General features: G+C 39.7%; 1 protein-coding gene across 14 annotated transcripts in view; it reads right to left on the bottom strand.

Moving 5' to 3' along the window:
- Positions 1 to 8,503, bottom strand: part of NCOA2 (nuclear receptor coactivator 2) — a 293,591-nt gene that overhangs the window by 65,860 nt on the left and 219,228 nt on the right. The window lies entirely within an intron of this gene.

Below are 8,503 nucleotides of genomic sequence, written 5' to 3' on the forward strand. Positions count from 1 at the left end.
CTACAGATCAGATGAAATTTAGGATAAGGGCCCCAAATTTAAAGTAGGAGATGGGGATCCCTGGGTGGCGCAGCGGTTTGGCGCCTGCCTTTGGCCCAGGGCACGATCCTGGAGACCCGGGATCGAATCCCACATCGGGCTCCCGGTGCATGGAGCCTGCTTCTCCCTCTGCCTGTGTCTCTGCCTCTCTCTCTCTCTCTGTGACTATCATAACTAAATTTAAAAAAAATTAAAAAAAATAAAGTAGGAGATAATTTAGATCTGGCAAAACGTGTGTTTGGATAAAAATAATTATCACCTTGAAAAATTATTTGTATTGCTCAGACATGCCATTTCCCCCCTCTTTATCATATTCAACTGATAAATCTTTCAAAGGAGAAAAGCAGCTAACAGGAAGTCACAGAGAGTGAGTGGCCACCAGGAGGAAATCAACCAGTACCAATGGATCTGTTCAGCAGTCTATCTGTGTTGCAAGTGGAGTGAATAATCCTTGTCAGCTGAGAGATTAAATCTAGCTGGGAGGGCAAAACAATTACAATCGAACTAAATGAGAGCAATTTAGGGATAATTGCAAGGAACTAACTTTAAGTTCAAAGAAGAGATAAAAATCGTTGGACGTAGCTGAAAATATTTCAGTACGTTGTAACTGAGTTGGTCTCGGCAGGATAAGCAAGTGGATGGCAAAAGCAAGAACCTAAGAAGGAAACCAGCGGGAATGGACATGTGGCATTTGGCCCCGAGGAAATGTCAGCTTGGCCTCTGAAAACTAATGCAAAGGCTAAGAAACATTGGCAAAATTTTGTCTAAGCTGGAATTCTAGGAATCCCTGACTAAAAATGAAAACAATACAAATTTTACAAGATCGACTTGAAATTATATTAGTAGAATGTGTGCTTTGAAAGAAAACTCTAAATGAATCTATCGATTATCTGCAAGAGAATGTTGCAATATTTACACAATACTATTCACATAACTAAGAGCCTGGGAAATTTCACTATTTATAGAATAAATATGTAAGAGACAAAGGGTAAAGAATTTAGAGATTTTCACTCCTGTCCTCACTAAATGTTTGTATTATATGCATTTCCAACTGATTTGTCATCTAGTATTCAATCCTGTATTGAGTTCGTGCTTTCATTTCTCAATATTAAAGAGAATAAAATCAATAATATGAAATGATAGAAAACACTCAGAAGTACGGCTTTACCAATGTAATTGAAATCTAAATTAAACTGGCTGTTGAATTTATGTTTTGGGGTCCTTTCCATGAGGTAATTACTACTTCTGTTCAATGTTCAGCTGAGCCCTGAAATTAAATAGGAGGAAGGAAAGGACTCCAGTGAGAGATACATTATTACGATAACCGGACATATACTGGTATCCTGATGGAGACTTTCAGTAATTAGTATGCTATTTTTAAGGGCAGGATATAAATAAGCTTAAATCCTTAGATATATTTATACCTCTGTAAGTACAGCATTACTATACTAAAACACACTATTTAATATTTTTAAATTAGGCAGTTTTCTCAGCGGTCACAAATTATATTTACTTTTCTATATTTTGCATCCATTAACCACAAAAATATACTCTGTTACAAAAATATCCTTCAGTAAATTCGAGAGCAGAAAGATGTCCCAGAGTTTCATATGGTCAAAACCTTATGAAATCTCATTATTATAGATGGAACTCTTAAATCAGAAAAAGAGATGATAAAATTTAATTTTCAAAGCCTACAAAAAGATTTCTCCTTCATGCCGTGACTTCTGTTTCTTTCTGCTGCACTTTCGGCATTAAAGTTATTCTTTTTTAGATAAAGAATACGACCCAAGAGAATAACAATGAAAATAATAACTCGATCTCCTTCTTCCTCACTCCCCTAAAAGAGAAAAATATCATAAAACAGATAGGATCTTTTTCATAGCACAGTTTTACAAATGCAAAATCCTGATGAGAGACTGTCCAGAGACAGTCTTTCTCTGAGTGTTCCTTCCCTCCTGGGTGGCTGCTCCGAGAGCAATCCCATCCGGTTCCTTCCTCCATTTGCCTGCACTCCAGAAATCCAATACCAATTAATTAGATTTCCAGTTTCAAAGCAAAGAACAAAACCCCATCTCTTCAGGGACTGTATTAAGATGAGTCATACCACAAACTGGGGGAAAATCATTAATATTATATTCCATATGCTTTTCTTTACAAGTAATTATTGTTCATGTTTTCTCTTAAAAGGAAAAGTGAATAGGGAAGCATTTGATCTCTAGAAAGGTAAGTGATTTTAAAATGCAGGTTTTTTTTTTTTTGAAGCAACTGGATTAAATTGCTCTTTATCACTGGTATCTACAGACATAAATTTGAAAGTAAAATTTAAGTTTCTGGTGAGAACAGCAACAAATCAGAAGCTGTGATTCTGGCAAAAAATGTATTTATCTTAAAAAAACTGCAATTAGCTATTTTTAAATTACAGGGTGGTATTTTTAAAAAGATCTTTACATGTTCTTTTAAAACATCACATTGATTTTTGGTAACTTAATCTTATAACATTAGGAGTCATGTCTACCTTGTTTATTTATTTGTATATTCTCAGCTGAACTGAGAATATACATTCCAAGGTTTTTTCCCAGAAATCACTGCCAGAACAGAGTGCTATCTCCTCACAGGGATGGAGGTCCTGGCTCAAGGGACAGCCACATAATTGTTGTAACTCCAGCAGCAGTGGCAATGACCACTGATGAAGTCTTAGAACCCTAAATGCTGTTTAACATCTGCCCTTTAGGGGGACAGGGTGATGTGGCCATTATGGAAGAGACTGACACTCTTTGTCTGAAGAGACTGTGGAAAATTTGTGGAAATTAGTCTATCTTTAAAAAGTCAGAATTCAAACAAGTATTAATTATTCATTCTGTAAAAAGACGTCAGCTGAAAGATAACTCATGGTAGGTCTTCACACAGATATAGAAAAAACCTTAGTGCCACCTGAGGTTTAGATACCTCTGACATGTGAAGCCAAGTAGGAGTTTAAAAGTTATTTTTATGTTTGGTCAAGCATGAGGTTAGTTGCTTTTAACTGAAGCGGTGTTATTTAAAGTATTAGAATCTTTGACTAAAATGGAACCTGATACTTTAGGCCGGTTTTATAATGAATTCTACTGCTTCAAAAATGAGTAAAATCACTCACCCAGAAACTATCAATTTTTCAGTAGACTGATGTCAAACACAAGTCTAATCACCTCCACAACAAATTTTCAGACTCTAGTGGAGTAGGTCCACAATTTTCATCTTTCCTTGCACTTAGGAGCTGGATGAATTCAGGTAAAGGGACTGTCAAACCTAGCAGTAGCAAGACGCATGTGGAGCCGAGTCACTGAAATAGTGACAGGCAATTTCTGGCCCAGCGCTATAGATTAAATATTACAGGAAAAGTTATGTAGCATCTCAAAGGTTCTAGAAGGTAAAACCAGAGAATTATGCATCTGCACCAACTAAAATTAGAAAAGCTGCCATATGGCTCTGTGAAGCCAGCAGCACATTCTTATTCATTAGGAAGCATTCTGCTAACATAAAAACACAAGGCCCTTCCTGTGCTCTCCAAATGTGTTTATCTTTTCAACATTAATGCACTATATATCATCAAGCTGGTGAAATCTCCTGCCGTGCATATTAAAACCGCGCAGCTGCACTTTCTTTAGTAGTGGGAGGGACCTAAGCCCCAAGTTGCCTCCCTCTTTCTGACACTGAGATTCTTGTTAACACATCATGGTTTCCCTTCAGTGGGAAGAAACAGCAACATTCACCAATCTCAAGGCTATCTCCACCCAGCAACCCCCACCCCCACCCCCACCCCCCACGCTCTGCTTCAGAGAAGGCGACATGCTTGGTTTTGTCTTCATCAATGGTGCGGGCACAACTACTTAAATAGAACTGACAATCATGCCACAAGTTTGGAATGTAAAGGCTCTACTTTTAAAATTAATGTACTACGCTTATCCAGACAGAAGACAGTAAAGAGAATAGACTCCAGATAGTAACTGGCTAGAAAAGGCTTTATCTCTCCTTATCACTGAATCTACTATTACCAATGTAGAATTCTATTTAGTACCCCACTTCACCTGTTACCTAGCAATATGGAATGCACTTTTAGGTAAAATAGGCCATGGACAGTCTTTCGTAGTTAAGCTACATGAGTAAATGACAATTTGTCCAAAATTGCTTTCTTTTACACAATCTAAATACGCCTGTACTGTGTGCAACCTCAGCATTTAGTCAGAATACTTCAAGGCAGCATATCTCCAAAGACCAAACTATACAGATGTTTTATTTCTTTCAAATACATAAACTAACTTAAGCAAGGCCAACAGAGTTACATTATAGGAGCATTCAATAAAGTTTCTGATAGTCTAAAACATGGAAAGGAAAGAAAAAGTTGTCTCTAAAATCCTTTAAAAGACTTTGGTCTAAGAAGTGTAAATATTTTCTCTCCCAAATCATTATCCTGTTTATTGGCATAGCTAGCATCATCACCCAATATTCCTACCTTACACCCCAGCAATTGTTATCAATCATCTCCCCAAATGCATCGTACTGTTTAAAGATTTCAAGCATTTTCTCGGACGGTTCTGTGGGCATAGATGCCCTTCTAACCGTTCTTTTTAAGACTCCATCACTGTTCCAGAAGCTCATTACAGTCAAGTGAGGTACCTTCCTCTGTGTTTCTACAATGCCCCATGCCCATTCCCATAACTGTGCACATTCACTGACCTGATGTTTTGAAATACTTGATTTGTTTACATCTTTGTTCCTTTTACTGCATTGTTGGCCCCTTGGCTACAAGAAAGGTCGTCTTATTCTAGATGCCTGGCATCTGGTGGGTGCTCAATAACATGGGTGTTAATACTGAACAGTTCTACCGCTGTTGCTGAAATTCAGTATAGCCAGGATCTAAAAATCACAAATGCCTCTTTAGAAGGATCTGTTCTGAAAAGCCTTACTGTATACTTAACATAATGGAGGTTTATTTTAAGAATCTGATTTTTGGACTCAATGTATGGGGTGGAGAAGAGATGAGAAAAAAGTCAGCCCCTATGGGGCCTCAAGTAATTCCCATGGTCAGGCCAATGGGGAAAGCATTCAGTGGTGGCTGGGAGGGGAGTCACTGAGGCTCTTTCTACATCTGAGAGAAGATGAGGGAAAACAAAAACAGACTGATTTTATTCATCTAGATTATAATCTAGGAAGTTATAACTTGCTTCATAAAAAAGAAGTAGCTTGGGCATCACAGGGGTTTTTAATCAGACTCTTGGATTTTCCCAACCACTGCTAGCTCCTAAGAAAATAAACCAACCCAGGAAGGGTCCTACAAGCCACCCATTTGCCTGTGGGCCCTGGAGAGAAGAGTGCTTCATTCAGTTTCTTGCTCCTTCCCCATGGTGGGCTGGGAGAGCCCGGCCTCTTGGGGTAAGAGCCAGGAGGCCACTTAGAAAGAAGAAGACTGAAATTCCTAGAGAGGCTGGTAAGGTTCTGTTCTCAATCAACTTTGTCCATCCAGTGGCTAACAGAAAGCTTACCACCACAGTGATGTCCAATAAAAGCACAGGGGAGAAAGGGAGAGCTGCGGAGATGAGGGAAAGGAAGGAGGGCTGTTCCTCTGCCACCCCTCATCCCTTGCTGCCGCACTTCCAACTGCTCACAGGGCTTCAACCTCAAGCCCCTGCTTCACCTCCGGGGTGGATCTCCAGGGACTAACCTGCATCCCAGGACCTGACCTTCACTGGTCCCTTGGGGGGCATTCGTCCATGCCCAGGCATCCCGTGCTCCCCACTTCCCTTTCACTGACACGCATCTTGTTCTCGGATACATTGTATGTCCTACTTGTAAGACCTGCTAGCTTTTTTCTTCTGTTTTACTCCCATCTGGCTATTTGTCCCTTCCAGTTTTCTTCTACAGACGCAGGACCTGATGCCTGGGCCTCCTAGAGAGACTGTGACAGCTAGTTGTAGAGATATCCTCCTTTCCCCTGACTGTGATTCTAACAATACCACAGGGAGGCTACAATTCCCAGTTTCATTTTGCCTACTACCATCTATCCCCAGTCCCCTCACTCACAGTCTCTGCTTGAGCAATCATGGGAGGGCCTCAGGAGCGTGTTTTTTTTAAAAGCAGGTGTTCCCAATTTAAAGCACCTAATGCAAGAAGCTGATAATAGAACATAGAATCATCCAATTTAGAGACCTAAAACATTAAATTATGCTAAATCATATCATCCTAGCAGAGAAAGCAAAGCAATGATAACAATGTGAGAACTTTGCATAAATATACATAGTAAGATGGCTCTGGCCAACCACAGAAGGCGGGGGGGGGGGGGGGGGGCAGGGAATAGAGCTGAGGGGAAGACATGCTACCAAGGGGAGGTCAGGCTTCATGAGAACTGTAAGGTGAATGCAGTGTCCATGGCAAGAGCTCTCTGTGCACAGGGACCAGGGACACAGTACCCACTCCCAGGGTCAAGAGGCACGGGAGGGCCCAACGCTAGAGGTGGGCTCTGGAAAATCTTATCATCTGTGACCACCAAAATCCCCTGGGGGTAAAAATCTCTAGTAGCTAAAAAGGAGGTTCCTTCCAGATGAACTCTCCAGGTTAATTACTAAGACATAAACACAAAGTAAATCCTATGTGAATGTTTAGGGAAGAAAGGAAGAAACTATGAAGAGAGTAGGTCTCAAGCATTTTAGGCATTTTGAACAATCACTACAAAGTTTATCATTTCTTGTGAACCTGAAACCATCATCACTGGTGGTTTTGACAATCCTTCTATGTTTGCTTATGTTCCTCTTGGTTCAAAAAGATTGTTTTGGCTTTAGGGTTTTTTTCCCTTTCTTTCTTTCTTTCTTTCTTTCCTTTCTTTCTTTCTTTCTTTCTTTCTTTCTTGTTGGCTTGCTTTAGGGTTTTTTCTCTTTCTTTCTTTCTTTCTTTTTTTTTTTTTACTTATTAGGAACTATGCATGGAAGTGAAGCTACCTAATAGTAAAAAAAAAAAAAACAAGAACAACAACAACAACAAAAAATAAGAAAACAACATAAAAACAAAACCTGAAAGAATTGTATATATTCATTCCAGAGAAAGCCAGCTTGGGACCATAACCAGGTTTACTTTCCAGGGCTTCAGGTAGAAAGGAAGGTGTAAAAGTAATAAGTGTACAATCGTGGGTATAAGAAGAACTTAACTGTCAGAAGATCTAATGTTCTCTAAAACAGAACTTTTGTGGAGAAACTACACAAAGTATCGTTTTTGTATCATACAGAAACAGGACATTAGTATATTCTAATGCTTGACATAGTTTTGATTTGAACTCACATTTTTACATACAAAAGTGCGAGTATCCCTTTCCTCCCAACTAATCTCAAACTGGTTCTGCTCTTAGAAACTTGGGCTATCCACCACGGCAGTGCAGCGATCAGGGCTGACCGCATACACAACAGGGTGCAGAGAGGGCACAGCTACTATGGATGGCTCATCTTCCGTGCTAAGGTCATTAGGGCCCTCTTACAGGCACAAACTGACACCTCAAACTGTCTGGACCAAACGAGAAGCAAAACCTGGTAACACAAAGAGTCTGACTGGTTTCAAAGGCCAAATATATGCTGCTTCAGAATTTTTTAAAGCAAAGTTTGCCTACACAAACAAGGAGAAACTCAATTTGTATTTTTTTTACATTTTCAGTACATGTACCCAAACTCTGTCTGATCATGGGGAAGGATCACCTTATTTAGAGTAACAGATTAGGGGACGCCCAGGTGGCTCAGCGGTTGAGCGTCTGCCTTCGGCCCAGGGCGTGATCCTGGAGACCTGGGATCGAGTCCCACATCAGGCTCCCTCCATGGAGCCTGCTTCTCCCTCTGCCTATGTCTCTGCCTCTTTCTGTGTCTCTCATGAATAAACAAATAAAATCTTAAAAAAAAAAATAGAGTAACAGATTAGGCAAGAAGAAGAATAATTTGGGAAGAATTCCAAAGTAGATCTTCCTAATTTCTAAAATATGAAGTTTCACGATAATTATCACAGTATCCGAAGTTCAAAAGACATTCTAGAAAAGAGTTCTTGTCAAATATTCATCCAATACTGTGCTTCATATTGACAACAGGAGTACATTTAAAGACTTCTTTAAAGTGATCCTTTAAATATGGCATGAAAACTCTCCAGGTTAAACAGGAATGGCAGTGAATCATCTATTTAAAACAGTAGGCAATTAAAAAGAAACAGGGGTCAGTTTCCCTCAGACACAGACATGCCTCACCGGACGTGGGAGCTGACATGAGGGCGTCAAAAACTGTGGCACCTGTTGGTTTCAAAGCCCAGCAAAAGTATAGACAAGAGCTGATCCCAATTTGCATAAGGCAGTTAAAATGAAATTTAAAAAGGCTGACATTTACAAAGACCCCTAAACTTGGTGTCCTAACTACCTTTCCTACAAGGGATTTTTTTCCTTTCTTTATATATGGTCCTATATTCT

The sequence above is a fragment of the Canis lupus genome, chromosome 29, assembly GCF_003254725.2.
Source record: "Canis lupus dingo isolate Sandy chromosome 29, ASM325472v2, whole genome shotgun sequence".
In the NCBI taxonomy this organism is placed as follows: Eukaryota; Metazoa; Chordata; class Mammalia; order Carnivora; family Canidae; genus Canis; species Canis lupus.